Source organism: Lycorma delicatula, chromosome 4, assembly GCF_047948215.1.
Source record: "Lycorma delicatula isolate Av1 chromosome 4, ASM4794821v1, whole genome shotgun sequence".
NCBI classification, from domain to species: Eukaryota; Metazoa; Arthropoda; class Insecta; order Hemiptera; family Fulgoridae; genus Lycorma; species Lycorma delicatula.
The window spans coordinates 205,293,661-205,319,947 of record NC_134458.1 but is presented as its reverse complement, the minus strand read 5'-3'; the positions used below and the strand labels follow the sequence as shown (position 1 = coordinate 205,319,947).

The 26,287-nt window shown below is 34.4% G+C and overlaps 1 protein-coding gene across 4 annotated transcripts in view; it reads left to right on the top strand.

Annotated features, from left to right (window-relative positions):
• LOC142324238 (scoloptoxin SSD14-like) overlaps positions 1-26,287 on the top strand; it is a 190,466-nt gene that overhangs the window by 84,412 nt on the left and 79,767 nt on the right. The window contains exon 1 of one of the 4 annotated variants that reach the window (XM_075365087.1): positions 21,169-21,224. The exons of 1 other annotated variant lie outside the window; for it this stretch is intronic. The gene's annotated coding sequence lies outside the window, so the exon portion shown is untranslated. Of the gene's footprint in view, positions 1-21,168; positions 21,225-21,246; positions 21,368-26,287 lie in introns of those variants that run through there. 2 more of the 4 variants (XM_075365086.1, XM_075365091.1) reach the window with 2 other exon arrangements.

Genomic DNA, 26,287 nt, shown 5'->3' with positions numbered 1-26,287 from the left:
GCATCTGTTAACTTTCCCGCACGTATGAAAGTTTGCCTCGTCACTAAATAACAACGTTTCAAGATAATAAGGATTAGTTTCGACACGGTATATTACCTTTGCAGCAAATGAATATCGTAGGGGACCATCGTTTAATGTGATGAAGGAGTTGTAACTTGTACGTTGGCAGTTATGAACAATGTCGTGAACAGTGGAGCAATTTGCATTTCCTAACTAGCCAGTTTTGACTTTCCAGGACTAACATTGAATCCATCACGTACAAGATCCACAGTCTGGTAACTGAAATGTTTTGATTATTTCCAGTTTGTGAAATCAAGCTTCCAGTCCCTCTTAAAGAAATATGCCATTGACGAATAAACTTAGATGTAGGAGGATCTATATTCCATTCAGTCCGAACACGCTGTTGAACATGCGTAACTGATTTAAATTCCAGTAATCAAAGCACACACTGAATCTTCTTTTGTGGGGTCCACATTTCAACTGACTACAGATTGACTTCAACTGCATTGTGAGTCGGCTTGCCTGCGCATGCGTATTCCGCTGACCTTGGGACTATGTAGAACAAATCTTGGAAATATTTCCTGTCAATTGAGTCTACTTTTAAGAAATTACGACCGTTTTCTAAATATAAGCTATTACTTTTGGATAGCTTTAGCCCGGACAACCTGTATTTCAGAATAACCGATAAAGTAGTTTCACTACCTTTAAAATCAATAGCAGTCTGAAGTTTCTGATGCAATTTTTTTAAGGTAAACAATTCATTCTTCTTTATGTAAAACCCAATTTTATTCTTTTTCTAACGCCTTTATTAAAGACGACGTCCAATCCACTGATAGGTTTTGTTTATACTTCTTCCGTGCACTAAACGAACGTGATTGCAATGTCGATTAAAGAAGCACTTTGCTTTCTTTTTGAAACTGTGATCTTGATATTCACCAAACAGTAGCAGTCCTTTCTTCTTATTTTTGGATGCTTACTGTATGCTTGTTCTCCGATAATTTTCATATCTTTAGAGTTTTTCTTCGTGAAATTATACGCATTAAGAATAATTTTAATTGCTTGAAAGTGAAGTATTTATTCTTAATAACGAATTTAAATTCTGCCGTAATAAACCATTAAAAATAATAATTTTATTTTTTATTTTATTTATTTGTTTTCAGAAATTGTACAATACTGGATCCCGCTAAGACATAAATTTTATCAGCAGGTTCCCGTGTTAACATAATTTGAATACAATTTAGTCACACAGTAAAACACAAGGTCCAATTGACCACTTTTTTTACTGCCTGTACTGTTAACCTTCCTGGCCAAAGTCCGTATTGGTTGGGGTGGATGCCGACGCCCGCCTCCAACACCTGAACTATGCGGGACACCAGTATCCTTTCGACTGGTTTTCCGACATTGTTAAGAAGACATAACGGGCGATACTCGACAGCTTGACCTTCTCTAGCTTGCTTGGGGTAAAGACCGGGCGCGATTCCTTCCAGCAACCCGGGAAGCATTTGTTCTCAAGACCGTAGTTAACTACATCTGTCATTTCCCATGGCACTTTCAACATTAAACCCTTCAAAACCGCCGCCGGGATGCCATCTGGGCCAGGACTCTTCTTGTTGTTCAATTTGGCTATAGCCTTACACACTTATAGGAAGTGTCTAAGGCTGTAGCCTTAGACACCTCAAATTAAGTAAACTTTCTCTTACTTTATACAATAATATTTTTTAATAAAAAACTTGTGGCTTTTTTTACATTATTTATTTGATCTGATCAGTTTTTAAAATATAATAATATTTTTTTTATTATAACTGAAAAAAATTATTTCTACCTACTAATGATAATTTCTATTACACTACACATATATTTAACATTTAAGTTTTCTTACAATTCATTTTATGAGATTAGTAGCAAAAAACTGAAGAAAAGTGTGTTATTTTTACATAATATTATTCTTAAAAATTACACTAAGATTAATTAATTTAAAAAAAGACACACTCAAGAAATATAAATGAAAGATTACACGGAAAATCAAATTTATTATTGAACTAAGATTTTAGTAATTATGCTTCATCGTAAGATGTAAAACAACTTCATTTAGGAAGTAAATATAAAAAAATGTTACACTTTTTACACTTAGTGCGAGTACTTTCCTTGCAATTCGGATTCCTGCATTTCTGCCAATTCGGGATACCTTCAATAACTGGCAGATGATCAACTTCTTTCTTTTGCATACCATGGCCAGGCATCTGTACTGGTAGTTTTCTCTTCTTTGTTGTGGGTAGCTCAAAACGCTGCTCTTCTTCATTTAACTTACCCTCTTTGCAGATACTGACTCCAGTAATCTGAGTAACTAAAATTAATTATGTTAATTTCTGGAAGTGTTGGCTGATGAGCCACTGGACGATATCGTTCCTTCGTCACTTCAGCTTTGATGTGGATGAACTGGTATTTGATTGTTCATCGACCTGCAACAATATTTTGTCATTATTGCAGCACCATTTTAAGGAAAACCAAAAATTTAGGGTAAAACAACTCAATAGAAATGTATCTTACCTCTTCGTCTTCGTTTGATGAGTTAGAATCACTGAGTGGAGAAGATTGATATGTACCTTCAATCTGTGTTGTATTGTTCTCAAAGTCTTCATCACCTGATAATTCTCCATTAGATGAATCGAGTTGCTGAAGAAGGTCAATAATTTCATCATCTGAAAAATAAACAAAAAAAAATTATACAAGATTTATGAGAAAAGGAAAAAAGTTGAATCCACCGTTTTAAAATTTTGTTTATTTGTATAGTGCAAGCAATAATATTTTGCAACATTTAGTGATATTATATTATAAGAAAGCAGTATGAAATGATAAAAGAACTATTCATTGAAAAACTTCTATGATGTACTTGTATAATACATAAATATAAACCAGAAGTATAGTATTCTGTACTTCCAAAAACTGATGGAAATAATTTCTTTTGGAATGAGATAAACGTAAAAAAACATGAACCAATATTAACACTGAAGTTTCAGTAACACAAAAGCTCTGCAATAATTTTAATTGTTATTGCAAATAAAATAATATAAATACTTACCTCTGACAGCAGCAGGGGATTGCTGTGATGAGAAGTGGATGCCACCATATGTAACAAATAGTACTAAACACTGAAGAGAAATGAGCTTGGTTAGTTGTTGACTGGATAAAAAGAGTTCAGAAGAAAGCCACTAGATCAAAAATATACACAGTAGAGTACTGTATTCTCTCAAAAAAAAATTACGAAGTACAGTATTCTGTATCATGGGTCTTAAGAGTTAAACTGGTATTTTGCAGTTGGAAACTGTATAAAGTGTCTTTAGATCTTATAAATAAAAACTTTCCTGAGCTGTTATTATTATGACTTCTCTTTTGTTAATATAAACTAATTATGTCCACAAATTTCTGTAGAGAAACATTTATAATTAAATTATAATCTATAATTAGATTGCATCCAATTAAATTATTGGAATTTGGTAAAAATGGTGGTGGCTTTTAAAAACCTGGTAAAGTAATATCTTTTATTAAAGTTATTTAATTTAAAACAGATTTGGTTTTTTTTTAAATTTAACTGACTAGAATGAAGTAAAATTTAATAATAATAATTTTATATATAAACTACGAGTATGTATATTATTTTATAATAATTTTATATATATATATATATATATATATATATATATAAAGAGTGCAATTTTATATATAAAGAGTATCCTACGAAGGAAGTAACGGAGAAACTTTCAGAACATGTTCTACTGGTGAAAATAATGAAAAAACTTCATAAATATAGATCTGGAAACGCTTTGTTTTCGAGTTACGGCTAGCGAAAGATTTCGTCCGAATTTCAGCTCTTCTGATAAAAAGAAATGTTGGTGATTTCTTATGTAATTTGAGCTGCTAAATAGGATAAAACAGGTCCCAGAACTGTAACTTCAGTGGTCTTTAAGGTATCCGACGTAAAAGACAAAATTCGGTGCCGAAAAACAAGTTGGTTTAGGTTTGTAGTAAAATAGCTTTGTTAAATGACTAATAATTGCGGAAGATTTAGTAACAAACCTTGTAGAGAATTTAATTCTGAGAAAATTAATGTAAATACAACCAATAAAAATTAAATAAAAACTTTAAACAATCTTTTTTTTTTCAAGTAAAACAGACGAAATATAGAAAATCGTATTATTCTGTACCTTATAAACATTATTCTTAATATAGCAAAACAAACCTCAGTAGGAATTAGTGAGGTTCGGTGGGAAGAGGAAGGCGACTTTTGGTCAGGTGATTTTAGAGTAATTAACTCAGCGTCAAATAATGGGCAGGCAGGAGTAGGTTTCGTGATGAACAAGAAGATAGGGAGGAGAGTGGAGTATTTCAAAACTTATAGTGATAGAATCATTGTAATAAAGATAAAATCAAAACCTAAACCGACAACGATTGTTAACGTCTATATGCCTACAAGCGCCCATGATGATGATGAGGTAGAGTGTGTATACGAAGAGATTGATGAAGCAATTAAACACGTAAAAGGAGATGATAATTTAATAATAGTTGGAGATTGGAATGCAAGCATTGGAAAAGCCAAGGAAGAAAATATAGTGGGTGAATACGTGCTGGGCAAAAGGAATGAAAGAGGGGACCGACTTATAGAGTTTTGCACGAAGTATAATTTAGTAATTGCCAACACCCAATTTAAAAATCATAATAGAAGAATATACACTTGGAAAAAGCCAGGCGATACTGCAAGGTATCAGATAGATTATATCATGGTTAAGCAAAGATTTAGAAATCAACTCGTTGACTGCAAAACTTACCCTGGAGCAGACATTGATAGCGACCATAATTTGGTGATAATGAAATGTAGATTGGGATTTAAAAACCTGAAGAAAAGTTGTCAGATGAATCGGTGGAATTTAGAGAAGCTTGAGGAAGAGGAGGTAAATAAGATTTTTGAGGAGGACATCGCAAGAGGTCTGAGTAAAAAAGATAAGGTAGAAAATGTAGAAGAAGAATGGGAGAATGTTAAAAAGGAAATTCTTAAATCAGCAGAAGCAAACTTAGGCGGAATAAAGAGAACTGGTAGAAAACCTTGGGTTTCAGACGATATATTGCAGCTGATGGATGAACGTAGAAAATATAATAATACTAATGATGAAGAAAGTAAAAGGAACTATCGGCAATTAAGAAATGCTATAAACAGGAAGTGCAAACTGGCGAAAGAAGAGTGGATTAAAGGAAAGTGTTCAGAAGTGGAAAGAGAAATGAACATTGGTAAAATAGACGGAGCATACAGGAAAGTTAAGGAAAATTTTGGGGTACATAAATTAAAATCTAATAATGTGTTAAACAAAGATGATACACCAATATATAATACGAAAGGTAAAGTCGATAGATGGGTGGAATATATTGAAGAGTTATACGGAGGAAATGAATTAGAAAATGGTGTTATAGAGGAAGAAGAGGAAGTTGAGGAGGATGAAATGGGAGAAACAATACTGAGATCTGAATTTAAGAGAGCATTAAAAGATTGAAATGGCGGAAAAGCTCCTGGAATAGGCGGAATACCTGTAGAATTACTGCGCAGTGCAGGTGAGGAAGCGATTGATAGATTATACAAACTGGTGTGTAATATTTATGAAAAAGGGGAATTTCCGTCAGACTTCAAAAAAAGTGTTATAGTTATGGTACCAAAGAAAGCAGGGGCAGATAAATGTGAAGAATATAGAACAATTAGTTTAACTAGTCATGCATCAAAAATCTTAACTAGTATTTTATACAGAAGAATTGAGAGGAGAGTGGAAGAAGTGTTAGGAGAAGACTAATTTGGTTTCAGGAAAAGTAAAGGGACAAGGGAAGCAATTTTAGTCCCCAGATTAATAGTAGAAGGAAGATTAAAGAAATACAAACCAACATACTTGGCGTTTATAGACCTAGAAAAGGCTTTCGATAACGTAGACTGGAATAAAATGTTCAGCATTTAAAAAAAATTAGGGTTCAAATACAGAGATAGAAGAACAATTGCTAACATGTACAGGAACCAAACAGCTACAATAACAATTGAAGAACATAAGAAAGAAGCCCTAATAAGAAAGGGAGTCCGACAAGGATGTTCCCTATCCCCGTTACTTTTTAATCTTTACATGGAACTAATGATGTTAAAGATGTTAAAGAACAATTTAGATTCGGAGTAACAGTACAAGGTGAAAAGATAAAGATGCTACGATTTGCTGATGATATAGTAATTCTAGCCGAGAGTAAAAAGGATTTAGAAGAAACAATGAACGCCATAGATGAAGTCCTACGCAAGAACTATCGCATGAAAATAAACAATAACAAAACAAAAGTAATGAAATGTAGTAGAAATAACAAAGATGGACCACTGAATGTGAAAATAGGAGGAGAAAAGATTATGGAGGTAGAAGAATTTTGTTATTTGGGAAGTAAAATTACTAAAGATGGACGAAGAAGGAGCGATATAAAATGCCGAATAGCACAAGCTAAACGAGCCTTCAGTAAGAAATATAATTTGTTTACATCAAAAATTAATTTAAATGTCAGGAAAAGATTTTTGAAAGTGTATGTTTGGAGTGTCGCTTTATATGGAAGTGAAACTTGGACGATCGGAGTATCTGAGAAGAAAAGATTAGAAGCTTTTGAAATGTGGTGCTATAGGAGAATGTTAAAAATCAGATGGGTGGATAAAGTGACAAATGAAGAGGTATTGCGGCAAATAGATGAAGAAAGAAGCATTTGGAAAAATATAGTTAAAAGAAGAGACCGACTTATAAGCCACATACTAAGGCATCCTGGAATAGTCGCTTTAATATTGGAAGGACAGGTAGAAGGGAAAAATTGTGTAGGCAGGCCACGTTTGGAGTATGTAAAACAAATTTTTGGGGATGTAGGATGTAGAGGGTATACTGAAATGAAACGACTAGCACTAGATAGGGAATCTTGGAGAGCTGCATCAAACCAGTCAAATGACTGAAGACAAAAAAAAAAGCAAAACAAAAAATAAAATACATGAAATGATAAATGGTAACAGAATAACAAATCACAGTTACAGTAATTCCTCAAATTCCATCCTTCACAATGTACACAGCACTCTGCCCGGTGCAGTCTGCTCCTGTGGCTTTCCGTATTATGTCAGGATCGTTTCGTATAAATTCAATCTCATTTCGATTTTAATGAGTAACTCGTCTTTAGTATTAACTTTTTGTCGGTATACTATCTTTTCATATGGCCCCAAATGAAGTAATCTAGTGGCGTTAAGTTAGGCGATCATGGTGGCCAATCAATTGTTCAACAACATCCAATCCGGTTTAAGAAATTAGCATTCAAGTGATTTCTAGCTACTAAAGAAAAATGCGGCGTTGCACCATCGTGCTGGAAAATCATTTGCAACCTAGTTTGTAAAGATACATCCTCCAAAAGAGCCAGCTAATTATTTTTCAAGACATGAACGTATTCATCTCCCGTAAGGTTTTCATTGAAAGCAAACAGTCCCAGAATTTTGTCATAAATAATGCCACACCAAACATTAATATGAAATCTATGTTGGGAACTAGTTCCACAGTGGTTGTCAGAACTTGTGGAACTAGTTCCACAGTACCAGTGTGAATTGTCAGTGTCCATAAAAGGACTATTCTTAGAATTGAAGATTCCGTTTCTCGTAAAAGTATCCTGGACTAATCCTGGAATTTAACTGCCTGGATTACGCTGAATATGTTGAATCACACGATGTTCATTATTAAAAAGATGATTTAATTGGCGTTCAACAGAAAATAAGCACGTTGCAAATTACCCTTTCGTTCGTAAATACTGATACACTAATGAAAAGGTTTTCATATTTGAATCCGCCTTCCAGAAAATCTCTCCTGATATTCACGTCGAGCAGCTTCAGAATTTCCATTATAAAATCGACGAACAAAAATAATTTCGTCTTATTCCTTGTTAGAAAATTGAAACAGCATTTTTACACAACGATGTGATAACACTACACTTGCTTTATCTGTATGATAATTCATGACAACAGATTCAAATGAAATAAGCAGTTTTTATTGTTAACTTGCTATTAGAATTGCCAACTTATACGATAATTTTTTTTTAAAATATCCGTAAGTAACATACATTTCAGTTTAGGTTTTTATGTAATTATTTCGTTTTACCTGTATAAATTACTGAATACACAGCACAAATATTGTTTTATAAATTATGTATTTCTTTTAAAATTATTTTCAGTAATTAGTGTTTTTGTTTTTTAAAAAGAATGTTTATTAGGTGCAAAAAGACTAATTCGATTTTTCGTCAATTTTTCGTGTTTTACTTGAATAAAAAGCCGATTGTTAAAAGTTTTTATTTACTTTTTATTGGCTGTATTTACATTAATTTTCTCAGAATTAAATTCTGTAGAGTTTTGTCACCAAATCTTCCGATTTCTCAGTCATTTAACAAAGCTATTTTACGACAAACCTAAAATAACTTGTTTTTAGACACCGAATTTTATGTTTTATGTCGTATATCTTAAAAACTACTGGAGTTACAGTTCTGGGATCTGTTTTATCCTACTTACCAGCTCAAATTACATAAGATATCACCAACTTTACTACTTAATTTGGGGTCCAAAAATTACAGTAGGTAATTTTTATTAGAAGTGCTGAAATTAGGGCGAAATCTTTCGGTAGCCGTAACTCGAAAACAAAGCGTTTACAGACCTGTGATTATACGGACGTTTTTCATTATTTTCACCAGAAGAACATATCCTGAGTGTTTCTCCATTTTTTCGTAGGACACGCTGTAGGTATATATATATATTTTTTTTTCCTTTGTGTAGAAACCTTTTTCACCATTATTTGTGAACCTTGGCCCCTTTTTTATGAATTATTTTATTGCGTAAGGCCTACTGGTCTTAACACTACTAATTTATTGCAATAAAATTACATAATTATACGCTGTAAGATTTTATTACATCATTTGAAATTATAAACTTTTTGTGCAACAATATAACTTGCATTAATAAGAAAATTACAATATTGTTTATTATTTTATGTTATTGTAATACAATAATATATGCTATCACAATAATAAGATAGCAGGATGTCTATTGAAACTGACTGTAAAGGTATGATTTGTTCCATTCACTGCATTCAAGGTCTGAATTTATAAAATATAAAATCATACCCTTGTGGATTTGTACTGTTATTCATACAGGAAAATATAGAGTTTTTTGTTTGTTTATTTGTCTAGGGTAACTCTAAAACTACTGAACCGATATAAAAATTTCCACAGTGTTTTAAACTTTACTTTTTCCTGAATTTCACAAGCTACATAGTCATTTCTGTCTATATTATACCAGACGAGCGACTTAAAACCAAACTGCAACACACTAAACACAGTTTTAGTGAGTTTCCACATGTAACATTGTATGAATGAAATGAAAAAAAAATATATGTAAATTAAATTCTTTTTTTAAATTAACAGAAGTTTACATATTCACCATATATAAAAAAAAATGTTCAAAGCGAGTGCCTTGTGTAGGGATGCACTTTTGTGCTTGAGTAATCATTTTCAGTCACTTGACACAAAATGTTATCAGTGCCATCAATTTCTTGTTGAAACCTTCAGTTTATTGATAGCGTGAGACTTTGATTCGTAAACTCTATCCTTGAAATAGCCTCTGAGGAAAAGATTGCAACTGGGCAAATTTGGGGAAAGCAAAGGTCACCACCATCTGATAACAGTTCTGTAAAAGCTGCATGAACGTAAATTGTTTGATGTGTGACATGTTGCTCTGTTTTTTTGGAAGAAGCCATACCATTTTCACAATCTGTTAATCGATCATATAATTTTTCAAAGATTGTATGGTACACTTTTGAATTGACAGTCATCAAAAAATATTGGCCTCCACTATACTAATATCAGAAACAGCACACCATACACCAATTTTCTCATCATGAAGTGCCCCCTAAATATCCCTCAAGTTTGTCCTCAAGTATTCCTTCATAATAATAAAATAAAATTATAACATATAAATAAAAAACAAAAGTCTGGTGGTGAAAAAAGTGTTCATCACACAACCTCTAGACTTTGGAATTCGATTCTACAGGACCAGAAGCATATGATCACCAAGGTTGAAAAGATTTTAAGTCTTCCATAGCTTTTTATCAGACATACCTCACAATTTGCTTCTGTAAAAATTGAAATATTCAAATGTTTCTTTTAAAAAACTGTGTTTTACCTTCAAAAAACTTGCAAAGAAGAGGTTCATCTCTTCTTGGCCTCCAAATAGCTCATGTTCCTAGAAGGTCCCTTAATTAACAAAAATTTAAATATCAGACTATTAAAACTGTTCTTTTTAAAAACGTATTCTATCTTCTGAAAAAATGTTAATAAACAGAATGTTTTATAAGATAATCAATCTTCCTTGCCCTTTAAAGGCCTTCAGTTCCTAATTCAAAATTGAGAGCTTAGAATATTCAATCCTTTCTTTTCCAAAGTATCATACTGAGGACCAGCAAAATGTTTAATCTCACTGTAGCCATGTTTCTTGATCAGACATTCTTCAAGATTCCTTTGATCCTTCATTAAAAAAATATATATGATTTTCATCTTACATCATATTTCAAGGGACAGAGTGAGAGCTGAATACACTTAAACTGAATTTTACCTGCATTTTGTTAGACTTAGCATGCTGATGCAGTTATATATTTGGTTCAGTAAAAAAGACAACAGGAAACCACTTCAATTCTTCTCTAGTAAGGCTGTCGTGAGGTGTTTGTTATTCTTGAGAATGATTGTGTCATTCATATTAATGACTCATAGCTCATCAAAACTATTGTGATAATGGTGCATTATACAAAAAGACAGTAACCTGTTAACAGTTGCTAGTAGATTCATAACACGATTATTGTTAGCAAAGAGTATTGCATATGATGACATTTTTAAAACAGGAAAAATTGTTTTCAGGGAGTTCATGATAAATTCATTTAAAATTAGATTGTACATATGTGATCAACTTGTATTTCTTATCATATGAATTGTATGTTCATATGAATTCACTGCTTAGAAATGACGATTTTTTTAAAATACAGATTCTTTATTTTGAAAGATATTATGAAGCATATTTATTTTATGTAATTTCAATGAAATTAAATGATTTTTCCAAAATCTATAATAGTTTATGTATAAATTATAAGTTGTTATAAGATAATCTTTCTTATCTTACAAATCATTACATTTATATAGAAAGTAGACTATGTAAAGTGTTGCGATTGAGTTTAAAGAGCATCCATTAATCTCTAACACTCTAATATAATATAAACTTCAAATACAGAAATTTCATTTTTCTGGAATGTCTGTATGCTTCATTTATGAATTAAAACTGAATTTAAAATTTACTTTCTGAGCTACCAAGTTGTTCAATTAAAAAATTTTAATCTAGTGTTTGTATGCTGATATTTTGATTGTAATTACAAGCAAAGTATCAGTTGTTCTTAAGTAGTTTTGCTAGATCTTATTAAACTATTAAATGTTTTAATTATAAATAGAACTAAATTTATTAAATGTAATATTTTTAAATCTCATGTCGTAATGCTTTAGTCAATATTGCTAATCTTCAGTGGCTAATGCTGAGTTCATCCAGGTATCACAAGATATTATTGTATGGATTTCTTAGGTCAGGAAGATCTGTTCAGGATATGATTGAAAATTATACTTAATATTTCAATTGTCTTTTAATTTAATATGACAGTTTATACACTATTGTCAGGTATGTTACACCAGAGAGTGGAAATCCATCAAATCATCAATCATCTTCACCAACCTCATCATCCATTCAGGGAAACCCTTAAATGGGCCCATTCTGTTCATTTAGCACATTTTTTTGCACAAATGTTGAATATATATATATATTTCATAATGCAATATTAATAAAAATAAAAAACTTACCTTTATAAATTTGCTAAAATCAAAGTACTGTCATACATGTTTTCCATGAATCCACCTTGATCAGAGGAATAATTTTTAAAAAAACACAAAGAATAAAAAATATGAAGGTAATAAGTTTTGATTTAGTGGATAGATTAAAACTGTTAATTTTAATGTTTATTACAAATTACACTTCTGATGAAGATGGATCTGTCTAAAAATTATTAACATTATTTCAATCTTAGTAACTTTATAAAGGTATGTTTTTATTCATATTTTTAACATTCAAGTGCTTTAAGATTTGGTACTTTTTTGTGTGTGTGTGTGTGTGGGCACCAGTGCGTGTGACTTGATCCTCTTCGAGCGTGGGTGCGCTTGAAGAGTATCAAGATTGTTTTTAATCTTCTTAGGTTTGTGATTTATTTATAAGATAGCAAAACTTGACTGCATGTTGCTACAAAATGCTTTTAAATGAATTATTTTATCTTTGTTTTAAGGTTCATCCTGTTTGTCCAGTGTAGAATATTGGACGGTCAGACCAGTTTGGTTTATATTTCAAGGATATTGTTTGTATTTGATGAATTGATATTTTAGAGATTGTATTTCGCATGAAATAGTATTATTTTTTTGTTCTGATGGTTACATTGTATCCAACTTTTTTAAATTTTGAACTATTTTCTCTGAGTCATAGTTACATATGATAATGTGATCTACTTTTTTGTTTTGGTTATCTTTATGTTTGTTTTTATTTTGTGTAGATATGAATCAGTGATTGTACAACTGTATATTATGTGTATACTACATATTTCATAATCTTAAGGTGGATATGATTTTCAAATGACATGGAGGGGTTGCGTAAAATATTTACCATAGTTCCAAAAGCAATAATCTTTGTGAGGTTGGGGTGTTTATGGTATCGTGAATGAGTGGATCCATCATTGCTGGTTATCTGTATATTCTGACCCAGAAGGATGAAAATAGCAACACTTCTCATTTGAAAAATAGCCTCAAAAGTGATGGAAAGCATTATGATTTGACCTTTTTAAAATAAATCCATTCATTTAAAATTTTCAAATTGTTAGCAAGTTGATTAGCATAATTAGCATAATAGCATAATTTATAACTTTGATCAGAAAGTGGTTTAATCAACAGTTAAGAATAATGAGAACTATTAACTGATGTAACAACCATTTAAAACTTTTCTTTTTTTTAAATTATTCATTATATATCAAATTAACATTGTTATTGTAGTTTATACATATAAATATGTTAGAGTTTTCATTAAGATAAAAAATCCATTAACACATTTAAAAGGTTAACACATATATCTAATCTTAAGTGCTTCATGGCAAACAAAATGTTAGTTCTAAGACTGCCCCTCTTAAAAAAAGTATGTTCTTTTTAATCTGGGATATAGGTTTACCCATGACAATTTTTTCTAACAATAATTTTTTTATCATTTTTCAAGTGTTGTTATTTTTTTTAAGTATAGAAATATTGTAATAAAAATATAAATATATTTTACAATATTGTAGAAATAATTGTAATTAATTAATTTTTACATATCTTCACGCTTTAATAACCATTAAATGTTTTCTTAATGTATGTTAGGTTAGCTAGTTAAATTTTATCTAAAAATTAATTAGTGTATAAATCATTAATTTTGTTATAATTTTTTTTACTTTGACTAATTTAAAAGATTATTTTATGTGATATGTTGTTATTGTTGCATTTAAGTGCTTACTATTGTAAGATAATAATTACATCATTTTTGATTTTCATTCTTAAATCAAGATGACTTTGTTTATTTTTAATTAAGAATAACTGTCATACTGATTAAAAATCAGTAATGAAGCATGTTTATTAGAAAACTTGATTTTTCAATAATTATATAATATGCGATGATTTTAATTAACATTAATATTATTACAACTATTATGGCTATGTTAATTATTATTATTGTTATTAATTCTTAGCAAATGTATCATATGTTGCAATTTGTTGTGACTATCTGTGATTAATTGGAGATTTAATCATGTAGCCACTATTAATATGCTGATATTTCCCATCTGAACTGAGGCAGCATGCATAATGGATTGCTTCATGATAGAAAAGGACACATTAATTTATTCCTTTAAGCTATCACCACAGTCACTATTATGGCTGTGATACATGTAAAGCACGTTAGATATAAAAAGGTAATGCTTAGAGTTGCTGTAGAGAAACTTATTGTGTAGCCAGTTCCTGTAGCGAAAATAGTGAAGGTCACGATTGAAAGGCTAAATATCAATAGTATTTAGTTTAGGTACATTATGCTACTATTATAATTACGATACTAACACATACACAACATTCTGATCATTTTCATTTATTTGGTTCAAGAATTTGAGAAATTTAAGCAGTTAATCATAGAGTAATGATCAAATAAAACTTACTATCACTGTGATTCACTAAACCTGTAAATGTACCACATAAAATAGCAACATTTTTATCATGTACCACCCTTCACTTCTTTTTCAGATTTATAAAACAATATTAAGGAGAGAGTAACAACTTCGTTTTGATAAAAAACAATATTTTTTAATGTCCACATTTACTAAAAAAATTTGATTGATTTTATGTTTTTTTTCATTATGAATATTATTTGATTCTAAACACTCAGTTTGTAGAGATTAATGAGCTGAAAAAATTGAGACTAGATTTATATTTCTATCTTTTGTGGAACCTGAGAAAATTTTACTTAAAAGTATAACATTTTTTTTCTCGAAAAGGGAATTTGAAGATTGCTGGAAGTTAATATTGGTGATTATTAAACTAAATAATGATCAGCACCGTATGAAAGATTTTCAGGACCTTTTTCCTCATTGTGCTTATCTTCTAGTCTTCTTCCGAAATGTCACCACCATTGCCTTTAACTTGAACTTCACTCCTTCAGGCAAAAAGGATGGAGGAGCCTGAAATCCTCAAGGCCATACATAGGCAAAATCCAGTATCGGATATGGCTGTCAAGGACTTCTTCAAGGGGACCAGGGTGGTCTGGCAGTTGGGGCGGAAAGAGACCACAAAGAGCCACTGGATAATTGAGACCTTGCCAAAGATCTGGCAGGTCTTGGTGGCCGTTGGTCGGTTTTTCCGTGGGTGGACCTCTTGCAGGATCGTTGACAATACAAAAGTACCCCGGTGCTTCAAATGCCAAAGTTTTGATCACACCTCTGTCCGCTGTAGAGAACAGTCAGAGATGTGTGGTCATTGCGTCCTTGCTGGGCACAGGGCAGCTGACTGCCCTAAAAGACCGCGCCTGCAAAGCGCGCTCCTTGTGCCGTGGTGAAAGGCTTTGATGCCGGACACCGGGTCGGGGGCAAACAATGCAGGTCGCATGACATAGCCCGGGCAAACATCGTGCATAATACGGCGTATAGCGACCCCTAAATTGGGGGAAGCTTTCGAGGATGGTCGACACCATATCGAACGCTTGCGCCTGGGACAGTTAAACATGCATCTCGCCCGGGCGGCCACCAGTGAAGCTATGAGGATCCTTGAGGAGTACGATCTCGAGGTCCTCTTTGTCCAGGAGCCGTACACAGTCGGGTATAGGGTGGTCGGCTTCCACGGAGTTGATGTTATTCACTCTCGTGGGGGACGGACGCTCTGTGCGGTCGTGGTCTCGTTGGGTGTATTCTGGATGTCCCAGTTTTCTGATGAGCAATTCACCGTCGTGCGAGTCACGAGGGGTACGCTCGATGTTGTACTAGTCTCGGGATACTTCCAGCTTGGATGAAGTATCGACGACTTGCTGGAAAAATTGGAAAGGATTCTGGACGGTCTCCCGGATACCAGAATGCTGTTTCCTGTGAACGCTAAAGCCAAGTCTTCCGCCTGGGGTTCACCACTCACTGACCCCAGAGGTGCTGGTCTCGAACAGTTCGTTGAATCCAGAACCTACTTGATTAACGAGGCAGAACAACCGCCGACTTTCTCTTGCAAAATGGGGGAAAGTTACATCAACCTCATCTTGGTGACGGGTGATATGCTTAGGTGTACAAGTAGTTTGACTGTCTGGCCCGACGCTAGAGTGAGCGATCGTAGGCTTGTAACCTATGAGATCGCTTACGGAGGCGTTTTAAGAACTCTAAATTCAGGTCGCTACAACCTAAAGAACCTGGATCAGGACAGGCTGCGACGGGTGTGCAGCTGCCTTACAGGGGTTGGAATTGCGTATGGAGCACAGGGGGAGGTGGAATTGATGTTGAGCAATTCGGCTGGGCCATCAAGACTGGCTGCGAGAGGGTTCTACGGCGACCACGGCAAATGGACGGACCCTTAGGTAGTGGCCAGTCCGCTGATCAAAGAGAGTATGGAGCCGCCATGACTTCTGTTTCCGGGGGGCCGTCTATTAGTCGCAGGCGGTGGTGAGAACAAGTGGTGGTCCTCTGACCTGAGTGTGCTGCGCGCAAGAGTTAGATCCGTGCGTAGAATCTACCAGCGTCGCCCCCTGACGGGAATTATCGTGGATAACGTGCGTGCTGAGGGCCTGCGTATCTACCGGCGCGTCCGGAGCGAATACGTTCATGCCATCAAGGAAGCCAAACTCAAGTTTTTTGGAAAGACTCCATGCGCGAGTTGTAGGGTAACCCCTGGCAGCTCGCAAAGTCATGTTACCGGCCAAAGCCATTGCACGTGCTGTCCAGTGTTCGGTGCGGGTTTGGTGGTCGCGACCACACTTTAACATCTGTGGCGACATACCAGACGTTCCTGGATATTTTGTTTCCAGATGCTGCTGAGGGTGAAGCAGAAATTGGCGTTAGGGCGGGAGTTATGCACTTCCGTGGCGTACAGGCTGTTGATCCCGTAGATATAGACCGAATGGTTTGTCGAATAGCACTGAGAAAGGCACCGGGTATTGACAAACTTAACCCGGGCATTTTTTTACCATCTTTTCCCTGTCATAAGAGAGCCGCTTGGTAGATTTTTCTCGGGGTGCCTTAGCTGGGGTTTGCTTTCCTACTTGTTGGAAGGTGGCTTTGATGTGGGTGCTCTTAAAATCAGGAAAGAATGCGAGTGAGGTTGGCAGTTATCGACCAATCAGCCTCTTGCCGGTAATCGGCAAGTTGCTTGAAAGGCTGGTTGTGGAACGGCTCTGGAAAAACTTCGATATGAACTGTTTTCTAAGTTGAGGTAAATAAGGCTTCATGAAAGAGGTTGGCACCGAGGAATGCATTTTAAATGCTCTTGTTAAAGTAGAAAGCGCTGACTGTAAATATGTTTTAGCAAATTGTATTGACATAGAGGCAACATTTCCTTCCTTGTGTTGAAGTTCTGTTCTCTATGAGTAGGAACGCTGCAATGTTCCCGTATCCCTGCAGGCCGTAGTGCGAGACTATTTGTCTAATAGTACGGCTCAGTTTAGAGATGCGAACATTGCTGTGGAAAGTCTGTCACCAGGGGAAGCCCGCAGGGTTTCGTTCTCGGTCCCCTGCTATGGGACCTGGTATTTAACGGATTTCTGGGATTGACATTTCCAGAAGGGGTCCTACCTTTCGCCAATGACTGTTTTCTTTTAGTTCGTGGTAATTCACGACCACATCTAAAAGACCGGGCGCAGGCGGCCTTGTCAGCCGTAGAGGGCTGGATGGACATTCAAAATTTAAAGATTTTTGTGTCCAAGACGAATTTTATGCCTCTCAAGTGCGCAGACAAATTATTGTACAGTCGTAACCAACATATTAAATATAAAGGCTGTGTAATCAGCCAAGTTAGAGTTCATAAGTACCTACATGTTTGGTTTGATGAAAAGTTGCTGTTTAGCAACCACATTAGGCAAGTAACAGCGGACGCCAACTATGTGATGCACAAGGTTAGGAGGATTGCTCGGAAAGATTACGGACTGTCGGGCCGTCATTTGAACATGGTGTTCCGGGGGTGTGTTATCGAAAGTATGACCTCTTATGCTGCATTCGTTTGAGCGCATAGATTGGACAGAGATCACTTATTAAAAGTTTAAGGAGTGTCCAGCCCTGAGCCTTAATTGTAGGCACTAGTGTTTTTAAAACAACATCCTACGAGGCTACCATTGTATTGGAAAGGCTCTCTCAATCGATTTAGTAGTGAAAGTTCGGCAGCCATGTGGAAGTTGCGAAGAGGTAGGGAGGCCGAGGTAGTTGGGATGTGGTTTCGGGCTGGGCCAGTACATGAGCGGAACGGTGATTGCAATGCACCGGTTCTAAATTTCATTCAGTTGCCCATCTCCCATCTATGGTGGAGGGTTTAGAGCCTCGCAATGGATGCATGGCAGCAAGAATGGCACGCCATGAGTAAGGGTAGGTCCTTGTATAGATTTATGCAGGACTTAGGGGGATGCTATGCTTCTTCGTTTTTAAGGGCAATGGAAACTCAAGTGCTCTCCAACCACGTGAATTTAAACCAATATTTGTTTCTGTTTTACCTGGTAGCTGATGAGCTGTGCGTCTGTGGGGAGGTCCAGTCGACCGACGAACATATGTGGTGGTGTTCCAACGAATACATGATATTTAACTGCCCAGCTCTAGGGGGGGGGGGGGCTGGAACTCAGATCACTCTGGAACTTAAAGGTCAAGAGGAAAATTGGCCATTCACAAGCGGCGAGTCAATGTGGTGAGAGCCACACTGTCGGACTGTATGGGCATTCCTTGATGCCGTTGCTCTGTTCAACCGGTATCAGTAGTTTATCTAAGGAAAAAACCCCTACCTCGCTGCTGTGGGAATGTACCCGAGAATTACGGCTGGCCATCAGCCAACTAAAGCTCCAAGCGCTTTAAAATTGTGGACAGGTAGTTTCTGGCATTCAGCAACCTAGGCATGGCAGCGAATTGCTATCTTGATGATATAAATTTATTTATTGAAGTCATATTTAATTTTAGTAGGAGCTATTAGGACACTGGTCACTAAACTGTTACTGAGTAAACTCAGTAGCCGTTTATGGCACTGACAGTTTGTCTTAGACATTAGGGCGACCGAATAGGGTGGTGGCAGGAGAAATACCAAGCAAACCAATCTTCTAATCTTCCTCCAAAAAGTCATCACCATTCCCTTTACCTTGAACTTCAACTCCTCCAGTAACTGAGATCATTTGTTTACCCCAGATAGTGGAAATGAACAAGATCACATCTTCGGAATAAGCAACAGCAAGTGCTTGTAATAATGGTAGTACACAAACACATCAGGTGAGAGATTCTGTAATACCAGATCTACGACAAAAAAAAAACAAAAGGGAAGACATGAGAGATTAACCTGACGAATCTCTTGAAAAATGAGGGTCAATAGAAGAAAGGGAGCTGTGAAGAGAAAACAGGGTGACCGAAAAATCATAAAAACGAGACATGTAGTTAAAAAAGGGACTGGGAAAACAAGAGACTTAACAGCAAAGAAGATCACTACATGGAATATTTCTTTAAAGACCTTTGCCACATCTATCAACACAAAAAGCAAAGGCCCAAAACAGTGAATAACCGAATGAATCACAATAGAAAGGACATTGGTGTTCTCAGTACAGCCATCATCAAAACAACATTACATGGGATCTACCAAACGTGATTGAACCAGCACACAGCAAGGATCTTACAGAGATGCCGCATGACCACAGAACAAAAGAAATGGGGTTTCTGGGATTTCTTCAGTAAGATGAACACTGGAAATCCCCACAAATGTCCTTTTTGGCAAAATAGTAAAGACTATAATAGTTAACCTCTCAAACGGTTTTTGCTTATTTTTAATTTTTGCTTTGTAGATTTTTTAAATTGTTATTCCATCAAACATCTTAAAATACAATTTAATTTCTGACATTATAACCTTAGCAAATAAAAATGGAAGTCATGGTCATAATTATTTGTTCATCTTTTTGAGACTTTGTATTTACATCATGTATCATTTAAATTGCAAAAAAGTTATTGTTTTGGATAATCATCTCTAGATGACACATGAAGATAAATTGCTATCTTTGCGTAGTTGCTTTCTACATCAGATCGTTAAGTTTAGATATTTTCAAGTATGGTCAAATTCTGTGTCTGATTTTTTATAAATGATTAACTTGTACTTCACTTCCTACTTTACATGTCATACAGTTTTCTCCAATCATCTCCACAATAAAATATCAGATATTTCTAATCATAATTTTTTTTAAATTTTAAGTCAAATATTTTACCCACAAAACTCTGTCAAAGCCAGTATTTATCAAAAGGGTATTAGGTTATAGTTGATCAACAAAAAAAGTAATATGTTCTTGGGAAGAAGTATTTTTTAACTATAACTGGTACTGAAAAAAATTATATATTTGCATATCTGCTGAGTTTTAAATAAACAGAGTAACATTCTTCTTTATAAACATTTTAATGAATATATTTTAATGATATGTAAGGCACATTAGGAAATAACAAATTTTTACAGAATTTAAAATATAAAGAAAGTTAAGTAAACATTTTTTATTTATTATATCCTTTTTTCAAACCAGCAACAAGGATGTAAAACTTTTGTGGCTGTACTTAAACCCACTGTGAATTCACACAGAACTACCCTAGATTTCTTGGATAGCTCCCATAAAAATTGAATTGTATTCAAGCCTCATGTGTACATCACAGCAAATTTAATGATTACTGATTCACCTACTCCAGAGGTATTGCTTAAAACAGATGCTACACAAAACACTTCAATATATACAAAATATAATCTTAATTTTTTTATTTGTTATTTATTTTTACATATTTGAACTGAGGAAATCTCAAAGTATCAAAAACTGTGAAAAGCCAGGTATCCAACATTTTTATTTATTACAATACTTTCCCTTATTACAACCAGGAAAGTAATAAATTATAAATTTCTTCAAGCAAATCAGAAGATAAGCAATCAGCATTTTTTCTTTAAAAAAAATTTTATAGAAATACAAAACAGATAGTTAATGAGATATTATGTTTTATCTTTTACATCAAGTCTTTTGTTATTATTTGTCTAAGGATATTACACGATTCATGCATAATCTGAATGTTATTGACGAACTAATTTGAAGGTCAAATTTATTTGTGATTATAATAATATTATGGTTGTCAACTGATTTTCCTTATTTTATGCTAATAAATTTATTACTTTTTTTGTATAATTATCTTAATTATGAATTGTGGTATTTATATTTTTCTAATATGTAAAATATATTTAGGTTAAAAGAAATAATTATATATAATACTAAAAAGTGTTTGTGCAAGATAAAAAAACCATTTGAAAAACTGTCATACATTAAAGACATTGTATCGCTGTTAAGATCATCAGTAAGTACAAGTATGATCTTTATATTTTGTTTGTAGTTTATAAAATGACAGTTTCATTCTTCCTAAATATATTGATAATTTTACATAACTACTGGTAATTACTACAAGCCAAAAAAGACACAATTATAGCAAACCAAGAGTAAGTAAGTTAAATTTTAATAATTATCCTAAATACTTCACCAAACAGGTAGGATGCATAATTTACACACAGATAGAAATGACATGTATGAGCACTACATACAACACATCAACCTTTCTTGGCAAAATTGACCTCAATAGAGACTTGTTCAAATCTCATATTTTTAAATCAATACTTCAAGACAACAGAAATTCTAAGAGTGATATGTATTTTTTTATCCTTGAAAACATCTACAGATTACTCATAACTTCTTTCCATAATTATAATTGCTCTAAGCAGATTAAAATATGATACTGCTGTTTTTCTCAGGCTCTCATATTTGATTAGGGTGTCAATTTTTTACCAATATTAATATTATTAAAACGAATTTAACAGTAGTAACAATTTTATCAGTGCATATGAACAACTAAGCTTCCAAAAATGTACACTTAGTTTTCATTTTGAATTTATATTGACTGATCCATTTTACCATAAGTTTTAAGAAATATTTCTGTAAATAGTCAATATTCAGCATCAGTTAGAAAAAATTGTTTATTCTCTCTATCTCAACCTACTTAAAATAATTTGTACAGAATATTATAATTCTTTTTTTACACACAGATACATAGCAATTAAATTCACAATTTACTGATTTACATAATCTTTATAACTCTATTATATTTTATTACTTATATTTTTATTAGAATGATACTATTTTGTGTTTTAATTTGTATCTGGCTTGTCTCTTGTCATTACACAAGACTGTACCGTTAATTAGAAATTAAGTATAAACATATCAATAAAAAAATAGATAATTCTATTTATAAATATATTCTTTGTTTGAAAAATTTCATAAATGTATATTATAATCGACATTTTATTAACTTTAAGGTATAACATGTTATATTTAATAATCAGTAACAAAGTTAATTTTTTTTAAGCATGATATTTTAATTCTTTAACTATAAATACTTCAAGTATATCACATAAAAAAATTTTTCCTATTTTAAAAAATGTGTGTTTGAATTCGTTTTGTTAAAACCAGTCAAATAAGTAGGAAGGAGCATGATCTTCATTCACTTATTCTTTTCAGCTAAATTATAAATGAATGATTTGTATTTTATTTTTGATTCTGAAGCATCAATCAACATTTCTTCTTTTTTTTTTATTGATTCTGTGATTTTTAAAGATAAAAACATTGCAAAAATTAATAATTGTTAATCCAAACAGTGGCGGTGGCTTGTAGCTAAAATTATTGGGGGTGCTGCTCCAGAAAACTTTTTTCTGGACCTTTTCAAGGCCATGATTAAAGTTTTCTGTAAAATAAAAGAACCAAAAAAAAATGAATCAAATAGTATACCTGGAAGCAGAATAATAATCTAATTCTACCCTTTATCACATTCAAGAATATGATACACGGTTTTTAAGCAAATTGTGCTTAAAAACCGAGTATCATAATAATAAATAAATAATATTTTTTTTAGTATTATTAAATAATAACTTAATAAAATATCCACTTAAAAATACTACAGTCCAATGGTATTTAATTTAGATTTCTATTTGCACAGAAAGAAATACATAATTAGTTTTTACTAATATCCTTCTCTTTCGCACTTCCAGCGTGTTTTTGGACAGATTTGGCAATCAGAGCCCTTGCTTTCTGCCATCTTCTGATCACTATTGAAAAAAAACTAAACCACTTTCTTATTCCTTTCACCGACTAAACTAGAAAAGGGAGCGATCAAGGAACGTCCATACCACGGAGTAAAAAAAACTTCCACCAGCACTCCAGGGTCGGCACTGCGGGAGCGACAGTGCTCCCTCTCCCTCGCAGGAACGCGTGCAGCTTCCTATGTGCGCAACAGCCAAACACCATGTCACTGGAACTGTGAAGCGCACAGTTCCATACAAACATTTTTGTATCCCTTTCATAAACTGGAGGATGGCTACTGACATTAAGCTTAAGGATTATATATTTTACAAGTATCAAGAAAGAATTAAAGAAAAAAGGACTTATTACATTAAATGTTATCGATAATATCAAGTAGAAATAGTGCTGCAGTTCCACAGTGCCTATACGCGAGCCGTCACTGAATCCAATAAGATTAGTGATTGGCAGTTAAGCGTTAAGCGTTATGAAATAACTCTTAAACAAATTTTTATTAATGTACAGGCATTCAAATTTTGTTCCTTTTTACTCCCTTGTACAAAGTAAAGGAAGAATTGTGATAGCGAAAAATTGCAATTTTCAGATTTCAAAGGAAATATCCATTTTGACCATCCCTGTATTCATTTTGACTAGTTTCGGCGTGACGTCTGTACGTACGTGTGTATCTCGCATAACTCAAAAACGATTAGCCGTAGGATATTGAAATTATGGATTTAGGACTGTTGTAACATCTAGTTGTGCACCTCCCCTTTTGATTACAATCGACTCAACCAAAAATGTCCAAAAAAAGCCCAAAATCAAAAAAAAATATGAAAACGTATCAGAAGTTATTAATGAAATAAACTTTTATGTACTTTTCATTTTAAAAAAAATGTATATATGTAATTTAATAGGCGTACAAGGGATCATGTGGTGTCAACATCAGATTTTTTTATGTAGCAAATGATTCTTTGTACAATCATTATAGTAGCTCTGTTCTTTTCCTAAACTTTTTAATTGGTCACTCATTCACGTTACTTTGAATTTTTTTTCATACACCTTCAGTTTTTATGTATTATATCTCAATAATTTTCAGCTTTCACTGTTACTTAATAATCTTCTAAAGTTATATTTTATACAAGATAATAATTTTAAAAATAAACGTTATAATAATTTGCCAGCTTATAATTGGAAATTATAATTACAATTTGCTATAATTGCAAGTGGTTGATAATAATTTTACATGCATTACAGTTTATATTTGATCTTTATCAGGGTAAAATATGTTGTATTTCCTTACAACTTGATGGTTCCATAACACTGAAATATCTTGGATACCATACTGAGAGTTCAATTTATCAAGTAAGAGAGAATCCCAACAACCCAATCCTGTAGAGGAAGACACCGCCTTCTGATGTTTCCGGTCGCCAAACCATCCCTCCCGTTCCTAGCCCTGATGGGCTTTAACGGAAATCGTCTTTTGCCCTCTATCTTTTACATCTCATAGTAATAAGCAAGGCCTCGTTGGGATGCCCCCGATGTAAATGCCTCGGTAGCCATTTACATTACTGATTTATAACTCATATTTTGCCTTCGCTGCAGGCCTCATCCTCATAGGGACATCTTGAATGTCCTACATCATTTCCCTCTGAACTAGCTAACCGAGCTCGTGGAAGCACGAAACCAGCGGTTAGTTCTACACTTTACAGAACCAATTTGTGTGCAAATGTCTCACAATATTCGAGGCAATTGAATAAATAACATTTCATGCCTCTTGCTTGTAACCAATTAATAATCCTTATTGCTCCATTTGCAGAAGCCTCAACCTCCAACTCGGTATGGCCAGCAGTGAGAAGACCGAAATCATCCGCGTAGGCATTCAAAGTATTGTTCCCCGGGAGCTTCTGTCGTAAAATATCAAATGCCAAGTTCCAAAGAATGGAGCACAGCACCGATCCTGCGAAACCCCTCCACCCATCCGAAACTCGATATCACCCTCTTCCGTAGCCACGCTAATGGTTCTGTCAAACGGGTAGTTATTGATGGTAGCCAACTGATATTCGCTAATGCCTCTCTTCTTGATTTCCTTCAAAACAAGCCACCAAGGAAGACTTCCAAATAAATTTGAATATCTAATAGGACGACCAGCGGGATTTGCCTTGTTCTTCTGGTTCCCACTGCCCGATCCTTAGCTCACTTAGTCACTCTGCTTATTACATCAAGGGTGGATTTGCCTCGTATAAATCCAAATTGCTGTGGAGAAAGTCCCCCGGAGTCCTGTATCTCTTCACTCAATATTTCTGCTAACATACGCTCGTAGACCTTCCCTATGGCATGAGGAAACAAATCGGTCTTAATGTGGACTCCTGACCCCTTTTATCATTAGGAATCAGGACCAAGCCTCTATCCAGGCTCTAGGAAAGCTACATTTTGTCAATGCTTTATTAACCGCCTCAAGATTTTCCCATGGGTACTTCTCTGCTAGTCTCTTAATGAAGATACCCAAGACACCGTCAGGCCCCGGGGCTTTCTTAAGATTTATTCTCATGACTGCCCACTTAAGCTCATTTATGGAAAATCGTCTTTCTTGGGTACAGAAGCTTTGATACAGTCTTTAAAGTTTGCCCCCTGGGTAGCGGGGCGGAAGGGTCCCCAAATATCTTCATGACAATTCGGTAGGCCCTCCCCCACGGGGCCACCCCGAGTCCATCAACAAGATTTATTCATACCTCCTTCTTGGCATTGTGCCTTGATCTCAGTGCACAACCTGTATTTAGCTGATCTATACACCGCTTCCACCTGCTCAGTACATTCTGAGAATCTTTTAACTATTTTGTGGATACAACATGCAGAGACAGCAGTAATGTCTAATACCGAACACTGTCCTCTACCGATAAAAGTCGGGGCAAAGAGGGTGTTCACAGTCACCAAGTCTAAACCCCCTAGCATTGTTGTTAATATATAACAAGGTCCAAGGTCTCTGCCGTAGAACAATGACCTCCAAGATCTGCACACTCTGCGTTCATATCCTCAACCAGGATAACCAGCTTCAAAGTGCCCCTAATAAGGTTCTCAAGATCAGTAAGAAATTCCTGGAATCTGTCCACACCAGAATTAGGGGAAATATAACAACAGACTAGTAGATAATCCGACAGTTCAGCTGCCACAAAACCAACTCCTCTTACAATGTTCGTGATTGCATACCTGCTCGAGATGATTCCAATAGCGGAGTCCCCATCCTCGTTAGTGAGTCATTCTTGAGAAGTAATTGACCTTTTGTTCGGCTCCGAAACGAAG